The following is a 15,328-nucleotide window of genomic DNA, read 5'->3' on the forward strand; positions in this document are numbered from 1 at the left end:
CTTAAGGTCTTCTCAGGGCTTTTCTGAGCCTGCACCCTTCCTAAGGTATGTGCTGGGATTTTCTAGATTTCTCTGTATATGTGGTTTCTTTTGAACGTTTTAGTCCTTTAATGTCTGACTCCCAAAGGGGAAAAAAACCAGAACGTAAAAACAAGCACCAGTTCTTTAAATTCTCTAGAAGTTGTTTCAGCTGGAGGCTGCAGGGTTTGTAGCAAAAACAGTGAAGGCTGCAGCAACACTGCCCATCTCTGTGTCTGCACCTCTGTGATCAGAGCAGCAATCAGTGACCAGAGCACAGATCCCTGTTATTGGAGCACAGGGTCCTTCTTGCCTACCCCAGCTCCTGCAAGCTGCATGCAACCTGTTCTCAGAAATTGTGCTCAGCTGCTTGCCGGGTTGGGGGGTGGGGGCTGGAGGATACGGAGTGCTACTGTGATAAGAGCTGAAATTGACCAAACTTATCAACTATGAGAAGTGGTCAGAGTGTGGTTTTCAACCACCAGTTTTTTCCTTTTTAATTTTATTACTATTTTTTTGTTTAAGAATTTTTTATTGAGGTAGCAATGGTTTATAACATTATATAGATGTGTCGAAATTTTTTTGTTTAAAAAAATTGTGATAAAATAAGACACCTTAAATTTACCATCCTAACCTTTTTAAAGCGTGCACTTCAGTGGCGTTAAGTACATTCACATTGTTGTGCAACCATCACCACTAGAACTCTTTTCTTCTTCCCAAACTGAAACTCTTCACTCATTAAACAATAATTCCTCATTCCCCCTGCAACCCAGCCGCTGACAACCACCATTCTCCTTTCTGCATCTATGAATTTGATGACTCTATGTACTTCCTGTGAGTGGACTCATACTATGACTGGCTTATTTCACTCAGCATAATATCTTCAAGGTTCATCCCTGCTGTAGCTCATGTCAGAATTTCCTTCCTTGGGCTTCCCTGGTGGCGCAGTGGTTAAGAATCCGCCTGCTAATGCAGGGGACACGGGTTGAAGCCCTGGTCTGGGAAGATCCCACATGCCGTACAGCAACTAAGCCCGTGTGCCACAACTACTGAACCTGCGCTCTAGAGCCCGCGAGCCACAACTACTGAGCCTGCGTGCTGCAACAACTGAAGCCTGCGCGCCTAGAGCCCGTGTTCTGCATGCAAGAGAAGCCACTGCAATGAGAAGCCCGCGCACAGCAACAAAGAGCAGCCCCCGCTCGCCGCAGCTAGGGAAAAGCCTGCACGCAGCAATGAAGACCCAACGCAGCCAAAAATAAAATAAATTAAAAGAAGAAAAGAATTTCCTTCCTTTTAAAGGCTGAATAATATTCCATCGTGTGTTTATGCCAAAGTTTGTATTTAAAGGCTGAATAATATTCCATCGTGTGTTTATGCCAAAGTTTGTATATCCATTCATCCACTGATGGACACTAGGGCTGCTTCCACCTTTTGACTACGGTGAATAACGCTGCTGTGAACATGGGTGGGCAGATCTCTCTCTGAGATCCTGCTTTTGACCCAAGCTACAGAATTCTGAGGTGCTTCATCACATAGCAGTAGACAACCAGCACGTTGAGCTGTGATTAGACCTCACCAGCTGAAATGGTGGGAGGATGATGGTTGCTGAAGCAGAGAAGCGCATTGTCTGTGTCAGAGCATGGGGTCCAGCTTTAGAGACTGGTCGCTGACTGGGTGCCACCAGGTCCTCCACTTAGGCGGTGGAAGCTCTCACTTCCCTGGCTGTTCGGTAGAGAGGATGAAGCAGGTTACCGAACAGCAGCAGTTTATAAAAGGATTCATGACAGTCGTCAATAAGGAGGAGAGACTACTCTGTATTCAGGCTGGACCGGCTGCTAACATGTCCCCTCCACCAGGACGATACTAGAGCCAAGTGTGGAAAATCAGAGGTGATTTGGTCAGGCCAGTGCTGGAGAGTTGAGAACCAAGAATTAAATCAACCTTGGCTTTCTCTCTTCTTTGTGTGTGTGGGGGGTGGGGGTGGGGGCGGGGCAGGGGGATGCATTGCACGGCTTGCGGGATCTCAGTTCCCAGACCAAGGATTGAACTTGGGCCACGGCGGTGAAAGCCTGGAATCCTAATCACTGGGCCACCCGGGAACTCCCTCAACCTTGGATTTCATCACAGACCTGATGGGATGGACTGTCACTGTCGAAGTTCACCAAGGCTGACAAAGGAAAGGAAGGAACCACGGCCACCTTCCTGGAGCAAGTCCAGTGGAGGTCAGCTCCAGGCACCAGGGAGCACCTGGGGATGCTGCTCTGAGGAGGTGAGCCTCACCCTCTTGACGTTGGTAGTGGGGAATGAGAGGTTCCCCAGCTGTTTTTAAAAATAGTGTATTAGGGCTTCCCTGGTGGCGCAGTGGTTGAGAGTCCGCCTGCCGATGCAGGGGACGCGGGCTCGTGCCCCGGTCCGGGAAGATCCCACATGCCGCGGAGCGGCAGGGCCCGTGAGCCATGGCCGCTGAGCGTGTGCGTCCGGAGCCTGTGCTCCGCAACGGGAGAGGCCGCAACAGTGAGAGGCCCGCATACCGCAAAAATAAAAAAAAATTTTTTAATTTTAAAAAATAGTGTATTAATAGAAAATTTGGATTATACTAAGGCCAACAGATCAGGAGACAATGGCTATTGAAAAGATGTTTTATAATCACAGCTCCCGAGAGGAGGGGGCGTGCCATGCCATGGTGGGGGGGGCACACGGGGAAGCACCAGGGTTGGTCAGGAGGCAAGCCTCTATTGTGGTTTCCATGACAACAAGCCAGGGACACTTCCCGCCTCCTCAGACCTTAAGGGTTTGGAGCTGCCCCCATGTTGGCTCTGGTTGTAGCCACCTGGGTTGTTTCGTGGCCAAAGGCCCCTGTGAAAGAAATAACAAAATGAGTGAACTTTCCTTCCTCTTGCTGGACACAGTGACCCAGAGGAGGGAGGAATTAAGTCCTTAAACCAGCGTCATTGCTCCTGGTTTGCAAAGAGAAATGCTGGGAATCCCCAGAGAGTGTCTTCAGCAGGCTGGTTGGGAGGAGTGTATCCTGATCCACGGGAGGGGGAAGGACGGAGGAGGGCTGAGGGCTGAGGCAGTACCTCTGGGAAGCACGGTAGTACACTTTCCTTCCCAGCAGAGGCCCACAAAGATGAGGCAAGGGAAAAGCACAGTCGTCTGTGTTCACCTCTGGACCTTTCCTCCGGCTCCTGCCACCTCCCACCTCCTGGCTAGATCAGTTCCTGGTCCCTAGGGTCAACTCTGCGCAGAACCCAGGTGCTAAGACAAGAACGTTAGAAACTTACAGAATCCAGAAAGGCTGAGTTGATGGAGTAAACAGAGAGGAGAGGAGGTGGGGCGGGCGGACCCTGTGGACTGGCTATCAGGTGGTCGAGCAAAGCAGAGGTAAGGTCTCCGGGGGCTGTGATGAAGGCTGTGCGGTTGAGGGGCAAGAGGGAGATGAAGAAATATAACTTCCTGGGACTTCCCGGCGGTCCAGTGGTTAGGACTCCGTGCTCCTACGGCAGGGGGCACGGGTTCCATCCCTGGTCCGGGAACTAAGATCCCACGTGCAGGCACGACCGGAAAAAGAAAAGAAGAAATATAATCTTTTATAGATGTCTTCCTGGGTTTTAAGAAAAAAGAATGTTTCCTCTTTAAATATCTCTCCAGATTTGCACGGCTTTCAGTCCTACTTTTATGTCAGGCTGTTATTTCCTGGAAGGTGACACCATGCCGGGACTGGGCCACGTTGAGGTCCCACGTTTATATGGGTTACCTTGAATTGAGATGTGTGTTTTCATCAGTTACATCCAGGGATGATTTTGCTGCTGTCCGATTTTTATAGAAAAGCAGAAAAAGCATCCCTGGCTTTCATGTTTTGGGAGAGAGAGAAGCCTGGGTGTGGGCCCTAAGGCCCACAGATGCTCTGATTTCATCTCCCTTCCCAAGCGCCCTATTCTGATCTCAGGCTCGGAGGTAAAGTGGGTCTGTTTTCTGAGGGAGCGTCTACGCAATGCCAAACAAACTGGAGGAAAAGTAAACAGTTAACAGACAGCGGTTTGGTCTCCGGATTGCAGACCAGTCAGAAGGGGTGGTTCGGCTCACGGTCTATGGTTTATTTCACAGCTTTCCCTCCCCTCAACGGTCTTACCCGAGTGACTGTTTCAGGTTTAAGCAGGGGAACCAGGGCTCTGCAACTTTTCTCAGCCAGAGAGATCTGGGCTTCTTTGTTTTGGAAAGCAGTAATGTCACGCCCAGTGTCACTTACTTCTGGCAAGTGGGACAGCTGATGGATGACTTCAGGACGGGGACCTGAAGCAGGAGAGCGCGAATGGGAAGAAAAACGTGCTGCCGGCGGGCTGCCGCTCTCTGGCGCCTCGGATGGTAAACCTCTGTGGCAAGAGACACCCCCGACCTCCGCCCCCTGCGGCAGTGTAAAGTCAAGAGTAGTGGCTTGCTACTTGTTATTTTTAACTCTGAGGGGACGATTAGGGCCTTGCGAGCTTGTCCCCAGAGGCCCCGGTCCGAGCTGCTGACTCAGAAGACACAGACACACTCCCTCCCGGGGGCAGTAACAGGGCTCCTTAATTGGTTTGAAAAATGGCAGCTGGATCGCAACAGCTGCTGCTCTCTGGCTGCGGCGGGGGAGGGAGGAGGACGCCAGCTCCGCTGCAGCCTGCAGAGCCCCGCCTCGGCTTACCCTCACGCACCGCCTTTCCGTTCCTTCTCCGTGTTGTTCATTTCTGGCGCCCCTCCCCCAACGCTCTTTCCGAGCCTGGTCACGTGACCAGGCCTCTGCTCATCCTCTGCGCTGACGCTGCTGGAGGCAGCACTTCCTGCCTGTGCTGCCGGGCTGGTAAGTCCTTAGTGAGAGGTTCCTCTTCTGTCCCTCTGGCCCTAGGCGGCCCTCGTCTGCTCGTACCTCGGATGGAAAACTTGCGTCTTATGTTCTCTCGAGCATTTGTCCGTCTGTCCTTAACTGCTCCCTTTGCTGCCTCTGAGTTCCGAAGTGTGCTGACTGTCCGGCAGGGCTCCAGGCGTCCTTCTCGGGAAGCAGGGGCACTGGAACACACCGGCCCCCCACGGGTGAGAGCAGGTTCCCCACTCTGGCTGGGAGGAGAGCTGAGTTTTCTTTTGTCGTGGTTTCCTCATCTGTCAATGAAGAGGGTTGGGTTCAATCAGTTTGTTCTCAAATTCCTTTTTTCTTTCAGCGGTTTTATTCAAACAAAAACTAGCAGGAAACACATCCTGCAGAGCCCTGTCCACTCAGCTTCACGCCCTCTGTCCCCGGCTGACCCCTCTCCCCTGGGGCTCCGCAGAGCACAGCTCGGAGATCACCAGACTGGACTCTCCCCAAGGCTCCTTTCAGCTCTAACAGGCTGGGATCTTGGGGCTGGAGTTTTCAGGCAGGACCCCAGGAGAGGAGAGGGGTCTGCAGTGGGGCAGCCTGGCCCCTCCCATCTAAGTGCTCGGGGACAAGAAAGCCCCGATGACAACTGCTCGTGCTAGTGGCCCCGCAGCCTCTAGCCTCACTTTACCTAAAATCCAGTTGGGGAAACGGATGGGCATTTGCAAGCACCCCGGCCCACCCTGGGCGGTTGAAGAGGTAGGCCACGTGGAGGTTTTTGCACTTTTTTTTCAGTACAGTGGAAAGTTGTTGAAAGGTTTTAAACACAGGCTCAGCAAGATCTGATTTACACACTTAAAAGATTTACATGCTTAAAAAACTCTAGTATTAGGTTGGAAAGTGGATTGCGAGGATAAGCCTGATAGCAGGAAAAACTGCAAACGTATTAGTTTATTCATTAGTCTTACTGAGAGATGACAGGATACCCAGGAGAAGGGAACCTCATGTCTACACAAAAGCCTGCACAGCAATGTTCAAGCAGCACTATTCATAGTAGCTCAAAAGTGGAAACAACCCTAATGGCCACCAGCTGCCCAATGGATAAACAAAATATGGGGTATCCATACGGTAAAAATTAATGAATGGAAACCTCAGTTAAATAGAGTCGGGAGACCATCGGGGGGAGGTCTCACCCCCGCGTGGACAGCAGAGCCCAAGGGGGAAAGAAGAAAGATTCCCCTTCTTTCTGGCCAAGACTCAGCCAATAAGAAACAGGGGCTCTGTTTACTAAGCCCGCCCACCATCCTCTACCCTCTATAAAAGCGGCTCCTTCCCTCGCCTCACAGGGGTTTGCACGTGGCCGCCACAGTTGAAACCTCGAGTTGCAATTCTCTGCTGATCCCGAGTAAACCCGTCCTTGCTGGGGAATAGCTGGCGGTCTTTTCACTTTAGGTCAACATTTTGGCGACCCATCCGGGAACCAGAGAAGACCCCTGACAGCTCCTGGGCTGCTGAGCAAACAGGTGCGGTGCCCACCTTGAGCTCGTGGTCACTGCTTTTCTCACCGACCCTGGATTTTGAAGGTACATCTTTCTCCTGGGTCCAGCTTCTTTGCGTTTGGAAGCTCTCCAGGTTCTATTCAGGATGGATGTTAAAGTCTGGTCCTTTCTGGTCCAGGCCTTGTTCTGTGTGCAAGTACTCATTCGGCACTTCCTGTTCCAACTGGCATAGGCTTGCCTTTTGGGTGGATCCGTGGAACGCGGTCTGTTCTAGGGAGCCAGGCTGAGGAGCCTTTGCCCAGGCTCCTCTGGGACCAGACTGCCCCCTTAGAACTGGCTGGTGTTAGGCCTGTGGGCTGTTGGAGCTGTTTTGGCTGTTTGAAAATTAGTCTTGGGAGTTCCCTGGTGGTCTAGTGGTTAGGATTTGGCGCTCTCACTGCCGAGAGCCCGGGTTCAACCCCTGGTCGGGGAACTGAGATCCCGCAAGCCACGCGGCCAAAAAAAGAAAAGTCACTTACTCCTGCCAAACAAACAAAAAATCACCTCTGAGAAACGGGATCCCAGTTATTCAAATATTTTGAGGGTGCTCCTCTGCGCTACTAACAGCCTCCTGATATCTGTCTGATGTTATGTTTTAAAATCGTGGTCCTTCCTCATTCACTTTTCTAACTAAACGGACTCACCTGACCAAAGGCAATTTAGAATCTCACCAGCCGTTATGCGGAACTTCTGAAATCCCCGAACTTTCTTCTCTTAAAACTGAATTGGACAACCACAGTTTTCGAATTTCCAGAACTGACTGGAACACCTACTTCTGTTGGTATTTTGAGGCTTCCAGATGTTGTTAGGAGCCTAAAGTTGCCTCTCTGCAAAATAAGATGTTAAGATTAACTGAGGCCAACAGGCAATTAAAGCTAAAGTGGTTCCTGAAGCGCAGGCTCTTCCTCGGCGTCTTTGCCTCAGGCGCAGCCCCCCAGCACTGTCTTCCTTCTGCCCTTCTCTGCCGCCTGCCCCTCCTCTACACCCTCAGCTCCCCCCAGACTAATTCTCTTGCCCAACTTCCCTTTTTCTCTGAAATTCTTTCCACTCCCTTTTCCTCTAAACTGGTCAGAACCTGTCCCTTTAAAATTCAGCCTTTTGAGAGAATTCAGAGGCTAAACCCTTAATTTCTTCTTTTTTCTCGCAATAAAGCAGGATTTTTAATACTCATTGTACTGGTGAAGAAACTTAGGCACAGAGAATATTAAAGGTTTTTTTGCCCATACTCAAATAACAGGACCTCTTCGGAGTTACTGCATGAGTGTGAATGCGTGTACACTAAACTGTAATGAATTACAGAAAGAGTTACCGTGTCTGGGCATTCCCAACAAATGTTATAGGTTGAATTTTTATTGAATGCAGGTGGCGTTTCTGTAGTTGTCTCCTATCTTGAGAGATACTCAGTGGGAGTCACTGCCTGGTGCAACAAGTGTTTATGTCTTTGAAACCCTTAATTTCTTATACTCCCTGGACTAAAGCTGAACTGTGAGCCACAGTCAGAGATATTCCTAAAGTAACCAAAGCTCCTCACACGTCTGCTGAGGGATTTCACACAGTCATTCAAACCTATCAACCTGGATTCTCCAGCTTATCTCAACTAGTTCATATGCTTGTCAGGGAAGCCAGGCCCAGCGTTCAGTTTGCCGCTAATTGGCAGAGTCCTGAAGGATCTCTAGAATTACCACTGGGAGACCTGGCCATTTACTTATATGATCAGACTCAGGCAATCACTCAGTGACTTTATCAGGCCATTCCTAGGACTTTTCCGAAGACTGTTGATTGGAACAAAATTCAGGCTTGCACACAAAAATCTGATGAATCTGTTCATGGCTATTACAATCAACTTCAGATTATTTTAAAAGAAAATTCTGGTCTTCTTTAGATGTTGATTCCACCTGGGTAGCTTTTAACTCTGTTTCTTAATGGGCTGAAACAGGACCTTTCCCTTCTAGTAAAAAGCACCAGGATGGAGTGGGAAACCCTCCACTGCAGATTTAGTAAATCTGGCCAACCGGCTCTCTCATGCTGGATGCGTCTCCTCAAAGAAAGGCCGCCAAAAGTCTTAATCTTCAACTGAAGTAAACAAAGGCCCCTCAACAAAACCAAAACCCTCCTAGTTTCTGCTCTTATTGCAAAGAGCCAGGACATTGGGAAAGAGGTTGTTACAAATGTAAGTGCTTCAGGCGCCTCCAGCCTTCTAAGGTGCCTTTCCAACATCCTCCTCATTCTGAATGACCCAAGGAACTACAGGGCTCTTCCCAATCTTCCCTCTTAATCGGCTTGGAGAAACAGTTCTCCAGATTGGGGTTGAATCTCTTCCAGTCCTAACTGACACTGGAGCCAGAGTGCTCAACCCCGCTACTACAAAACAGCCCCTGCCTCAGAGTGCTGAAACCGTTCCAATAGCGGGGATCTGTGATGCACCTCAAAAGGTTCCTGTCTCTGAACCTGTTCCCTTTTGTTTAGGCCCTTTGAGAGATAGACACGCCTTCTGCTTAGTTCCTCTGCCCCTACCCATTTATGAGCCTGAGATTCCTTAGAGAAGTATCATGGCAGAATTTCTTTCTCCAAAAGGGGGAAATAACTCTAGAACTTGACGGCAGTCATCAAAGCAGCCAACCAGGTGAATTAAATGACCCTTTGACATCTTTTATTTGCTCCATCTCTGTTGGTGCTAGAGCTGATTCTGGAAACACTGAGCGTTTGTCCCCTTTGAATGAGCTACCACCCTCCTTGTGGGCAAAATCTCAAACTGATATTGGCAAAATTCACAGCGCACCTCCCATCAAGATTCAAATAGGTCCCTCAAAACCTCTTCCTGGAATTACTCAATACTTGTAAGTAAAGAAGCCCTCCAAGTCATACAGCCCGTAATGGAAGACTGCAAGGCTCAGTGTCCCCTCTATTAGTCCCTGTAACTTTCCCATTTTACTGGTGAGAAAACATAAGGGCCGAGGGTGGAGGCTAGTCAAGGCCCTCAGAACAATAAGCAACGTTGTTATCCTTCGACACCCTGTGGTCCCTAACCCTCACACTTACTAACGTCCATTCCCACGGAAGGCATTCTTCACTGTAACTGGCTTATGCAGTGCATTCTTCAGTATCCCAGCTGAGGAAGCTAGCCAACACTTTTTTGCCTTCACTTGGGAAGAAAAACAGCTCACCTGGACAGTAATCCCTCAGGATCTTACTGAGAGCCCTTCTTATTTTTTGCAAATCCTAAAGGTTGATCTGAGCGATACAGAGTTCCCCAGAGGTTCTGCTTTGTTGCAGTACGTGGAATGATTGGCTTCTTCACTTTCCTCAAGCCTCCTCACGGGATGACTACATCCACTTGCTAAAGCTTTTAGCCTTAAAGGGACATAACGTCGACAAGGAAAACTGCAGTTTGCCCAAAACCAGATTCCATATTTAGGGCATCTGATATCAGAACAAGGGCTAAACCAAGGTCCAGCTAGACTTCATCATGTCCTAAGTTTCCCAAAACCCAAAACTAAGTGCCAACTGTGAGGTGTTCTCGGGCTAGTTGGTTATTGCTCTAATCGGATTCCAAATTTCTCTCTTATGGCCAAACTTCTGTATGTTTTACTAAAGAATAACAAGCCTGACCTAATTTTATGGGAAGAATAGGACTACATAGGCTCTAAGGCCTTAAAGGAGAGTTTGATGAACCCACCTGCCCTTGGCCATCACTTTTATCAGGTTCCCTCTTTCCTTTTTGTATGTGAAAAGGAAGGGAATGCCCTTGGGGTGTTTATCCCAAAACACAGAGGCCACCATTGACCCATAGGGCATTATAGCCAGCAACTGCCCTGTAAGGGGGGGGGAATACCCTCTGTTGCCTGAGGGGCATTACTGCCACTACCCTTCTGATTCTACAGCTTTCAAAGAAAAGGAATAGAATTTAGTGACAGGTTGGATCTCAGGCATGAGAGAGAGAGGAGTCTGGTTCTTAGGCTCCAGAAGTGTTAGCCTGCGTGGACGGGAGTGCCTCTGAGCAGGGCGAGTACAGAAGATGAGAAGCAGATTGAGTGGGAGCCGTGGGATGAGAGGGGGCGTCTGTGCAGGGAGGGCTGCCTTGAGGTGGGACTTCCACGGGGGGGGGGGGTGGCCAGCGGACAGAGGCAGCAGTCTGTCCTGAGATGTAGATTTGGGCGCTGTCACGGAAGCAGCCCAGACCGCCATGCTGCCTGGTCCTCCGTGTCTCAGGCTCGCAGCTCCCTCCGTCCTGAGTACCTTCCCACCTTCTCTGCTCTGGTGCCACCTCCATCCTGACCACTCTTCCCCGCCCCTCCCATCCCAGGCAGGGCCCTGTGCTTACATTTACCTATGTTCTGACTACTTGGTACTGATGCTGAGTGGTTTTCAGTCTGTGTCCCCCGCTGGGACAGGGTTCCTAGTACATGGCAGGCAGACAGGCATGCGGTTATTGAACTGGAGTAAAACTTTAGCGTTGGTCCATCCTCTTAACTATTTGCGATTGTTTTCCCCACCGACCCCCGTTTTTAAGCCACAAGACCAAAACCTCATGAGGCATTCCAGGTCTGGACCTACGGTGAGGCGGCACGCGGGAAAGGGCCCAGGAGTGAATTTCACTGGTCTGGTCGCCAGTGTTGGTTCTGCCCTAAGCTCACGGCTTCTCTTTAGGTAGATTATTTTATACATCCTCTAGGACCTAGTGGCTCAGCTATAAAATAAAATAACGCCCGTGACCTAGGTATTCTCTGAGACAGTGCATCTGACAGCTTGCTGTGGTGACAGAGATTCTCCGTGTCTGCGCTTCCAGTGTGACACCAATCGCTCCAAGTGCAGCCACCGAGACTGAAATGTGTGTGATTGTGTTGGAAGCTCAGCCCTGAGACCCCTTCCGGCTTGGTGATATCACTTCCTTTGTTGCTCTGTACATTCAGTCTAATTTTCAAGTTCTGTACATATGAAAATAGAAAACTCAAAGATAGGCTATCTTTTATCAGGCTTTTGTTTGTTCAGCAAAATGTCAACATGTTTATAATATTAACTAATCATAGAGAAAACTTTTTATATAATTAGTTTGAGGAGCTGAGGGACAAACAAAAGGCTGTTCCAGCTGCAGGGCATAGGGAGGTGAGTCAAGGGTCCTGGGAGGAGGGACAGTGCCTTGCACAGACCAGACTTGCCCATGACCCCAGCTCCTGACAGGTGCCATGCAAACAGCCCCACCTGTGCCTCCGCTTCTGCCTGGGGAAGGGGAGGGGGTCCAAGCACTGAGGAGCTGCTGCATCTGCCCACCTATTGGGAGGTGCCAGTTTGGGCACAGACTCACTGCTGTCTATGGACCTGTGGCCCCCCAGCCCAGAAACGCTGTCGTGGGAGTGGTCCTCGCTAGGGGCCATTTGGCAATGTCTGGAGATGCTTTTGCTTGTCACCAGTTGGGGTAGGGAGTGCCACTGGCTTCTAGCGAGTAGAGGCCAGGGGTGCTGCAAACATCATACAATGCACAGGACGGCCCCACAGCAAAGAATGATCCAGATGCCCTGAGTCTCAGTAGTGCTGAGACTGAGGAGCCCTGACTCGTAGCTGTGTGGACTCTAGAAATGCAAAGCTCCGTCACGGCAACTCCTGGATTCCTGAAGCAGAGTGACTTTTGAATAAATGACGTGGCGTATCTTCAGGACAATTTCATCATTTGGTTCTCCTTATTCTGTAGACAAAAGCCAGCAGTTGTTACAGTTTCCTACTATTTACATCACGTTCAATTTTATATGAGTTAGGTAGAGCCCAGATGACATTAAACAATGAAGTGAAAAAAGATCAGTTGCAAAATTTTTTTATTATTTTGACCGATCGCAATCATTTTCTATGAAAGAGATTTTCTCTCTTTGTTCATTGATAACTGTGGCTTTTTCTCCCCACTGGTATATATTGATACATGCATAAATTTGTATATACTTTCAAATGGGCTATAATTTGTTATTCCAACTTGCCTGTTATTTATAAATGTGGTTAGGTAATATTCACCAGACAATAATCAGTATTTAATACTTTTATTCGGGAATTTCATGTGTGTTATGAACCATGAGCAAGATGAGATCCCTGCTTCGCGGCGAGGGAAAGCAAACGCCAGAATGCGGCATAAGTGGTTTCCTCAAAGCTGCAAGAAGAACCGAGTTCCAGATATCCAGTATTTCTATCCCTTGGGTCTCTGTATACAAAACACCTTAGAAAATAATTACTTTTTTGTTTAAACAGCTAAACTTTTCATTTGCCCTGTCTTAAAACTGTGTTTTATTGAGGTATAATTTACATATATTAAAATACACAGTTGGAGTGTTAAAAAACAGAATTAAACAGAATTCAATTCAATTCAACAGAATTATTCCATGATTCATGGATTGGGCATCATCCAGTCCAGCAGACAGAAAGGAGCTCTGAGGAGCTGCACAAAATGAGATTTTCAAGGCAGAAGGGAGCGGGAACCAGGAAAGTATACCAGGCCGAAAGTACGGTTGCTAATTGTAAGGTTACTTTCCTTTAGGGAATGGCGGGGGTCTATCAGGCAGATGACCTAAGTGGTGCTGGCCAGGTGATTTCTGATTGGTCGAAATTCCATTTCTGGGAGAGGGGGCAACTGTGATTAAGTCTCTGTTTGGTGATGTGGGGCTTGGCATAAGTAACTCCATTTTGGATCTGTTGTCTGATTTTTAACATGAGTTATGACTTTAAATTTTTTTTTCTTTTTTTGCGGTACGCGGGCCTCTCAGTGTTGTGGCCTCTCCCGTTGCGGAGCACAGGCTCCGGATGCGCAGACTCAGCGGCCATGGCTCATGGGCCCAGCCGCTCCACGGCATGTGGGATCTTCCCAGACCGGGGCACGAACCCGTGTCCCCTGTGTTGGCAGGCGGACTCTCAACCACTGCGCACCAGGGAAGCCCTGACTCCAATTTTTTTTTAAACTTTTTAGAGCGTGATTTGTTAAATGTACACTGTAAATAGATCTAAGAGGCACAGTTTGGTTGACTATACGGCTCCTTAGTACATGGAGAGGTCAATAGCTGTTCTCATGTCAGTAACATCTCACTAATTTTGTCAAATTGGGAAAAAGTACAGTGTGACTTAACAGGAACAATTTTTTTTTTTTTGGCTGTGTTGGGTCTTTGTTGCTGCGCGTGTGCTTTCTCTAGTTGCGGCGAGCGGGGGCTACTCTTCATTGTGGTGCACGGGCCTCTCATTGCGGTGGCTTCTCTTGTTGCAGAGCACGGGCTCTAGGAGCATGGGCTTCAGTAGTTGTGGCACACGGGCTCAGTAGTTGTGGCTCATGAGCTCTAGAGTGCAGGCTCAGTAGTTGTGGCTCGCAGGGTCTAGAGCGCAGGCTCAGTAGTTGTGACGCACGGGCTTAGCTGCTCCACAGCATGTGGGATCTTCCTGGACCAGGGCTCGAACCCATGTCCCCTGCATTGGTAGACGGATGCTTAACCACTGCGCCACCAAGGAAGCCCAACAGGAACAATTTTGAATTCAGAATATTTGTTAAAGAAAAGTATTTTATTATTCCTTAGGAATTAGGGTCTCCTGCTACAAAATCACAGTGTGACCTCAAGCAACTCACTTCACCTCTCTGGATCTCGATTTCTTCATCAGGATAGATTAGGGGATTCAACTGCAAGAGCTCGCGGGTCCCTCCCGGCTCGAAAGCGCTGTCTGCGCGGAGCCCTGGCTCAGCACCCTTCCTCCCGGAGCGCTTCCCTCCTGCCTCCCGTTGCCCAGCGTCCCCTGGCTCTTCTGCTTCTGCTGCTCTTTCTCCGGCTCTGTCGGGCGCTCCTCTTAAATGTCGGCTTGGACCTGTGATGCTGGAGCTACCCAGTCTTCATGGCGGTAGCAGCTACCTACCTGCTAACCACTGCCCGCTGCCATCTCTGCTTCAGGGTCATGTCACCGGCCAACCGGGTGTGGCACACAGATGCCCACAGGCACGTCCAGCTACCGTGTCCAGCGGGAGTCCCCCACCCCACCCCAAATGCGGCCCCTTCGCCTACTTTCCTTATTTAAGTGAAAAGCACCTGCGGTCATTTCAACCTCAGAGCAGCTCCGAGCGGTGCTGTTGTCCCATCACACAGAAGCTGTACACGAGAGTGAAAGCAGTGATGTGCAGAGAAGTTAGGGAGAGATCTAAGGTAACACGGCAGTGAGCGGTGCATTGGACGTGCGCCCAACGTCTCTGCTCCAAGGCCAGAGCTCTCGCCCCCTGCCCTACGTGCTCTCTTCCCAGCGCAGGAGCCTGGGGGTGGCCCCCAACCCTCAATCCCTCCCTCACCCCCCATGCCCAGCCCCACGCCAGGGCCTGCGGACCAGAATGGCCCTCGGGCAGCTCCTCAGACCTCCCAGCTCATGCTGTGAACAGCTGTTCTTTCTACTGTCTAGCCAGCGCCGTGTGTTTTGTATTTTTGTGCTTTTTGTGGGTGATTTTGCTGTTTAAATGGCCCCCAGGCCTAGGGCTGAAGTCCTGTCCAGTGCCCCTAAGAGCAGGAAGGCTGTGACCTGCCTTATGGGGAAAATGGGTGTGTGAGGTGAGCTTTGTTCAGCGTGAGCGGCAGTGCTGTTGGCTGTGAGGTCAGGCTGGTGAGTCAGCAGCACAGCACACCACAGAGAGGAAGAGGGGCTTCCCGTAATGACGCTCCTCCAGAAAGCACTAAAGGCAGCGCACGATGAAGGGACGGAAAAGATGGAAAGGCGGCTAAATCTGTGGATTCGTGAGGTGACAACTGATTAAAGAAAATCATCGTGAGGAAAGCCGAAGACGTCCACGGCCACGGGGACACGGCTGTGGGCATCTGTGTGCCACACCCTTCGGAGCTGCGGTGGCTGACTCATGTTCCCAGGTGACCTGGCAGAAACGTGACACCTGCGGATGGAAATACCTGCTGAGTGTCATCCAGGCGAAGGAGCAGGCGGTCCACGCCGCCCCAGG

At 49.9% G+C, this 15,328-nt stretch overlaps 1 protein-coding gene across 2 annotated transcripts in view; it reads left to right on the forward strand.

The window, feature by feature from the left end:
- Window positions 1-4,841: 4,841 nt before the first annotated feature.
- The window catches only part of RPP40 (ribonuclease P/MRP subunit p40), a 46,048-nt gene continuing 35,561 nt past the window's right edge, over window positions 4,842-15,328 (forward strand). The window contains exons 1-2 of one of the 2 annotated variants that reach the window (XM_082848043.1): window positions 4,842-4,855; window positions 6,299-6,429. The gene's annotated coding sequence lies outside the window, so the exon portion shown is untranslated. The other variant, XM_082848042.1, reaches the window with a different exon arrangement.

Source organism: Leucopleurus acutus (assembly GCF_964270905.1).
Source record: "Leucopleurus acutus genome assembly, chromosome: 10".
Taxonomy (NCBI): Eukaryota; Metazoa; Chordata; class Mammalia; order Artiodactyla; family Delphinidae; genus Leucopleurus; species Leucopleurus acutus.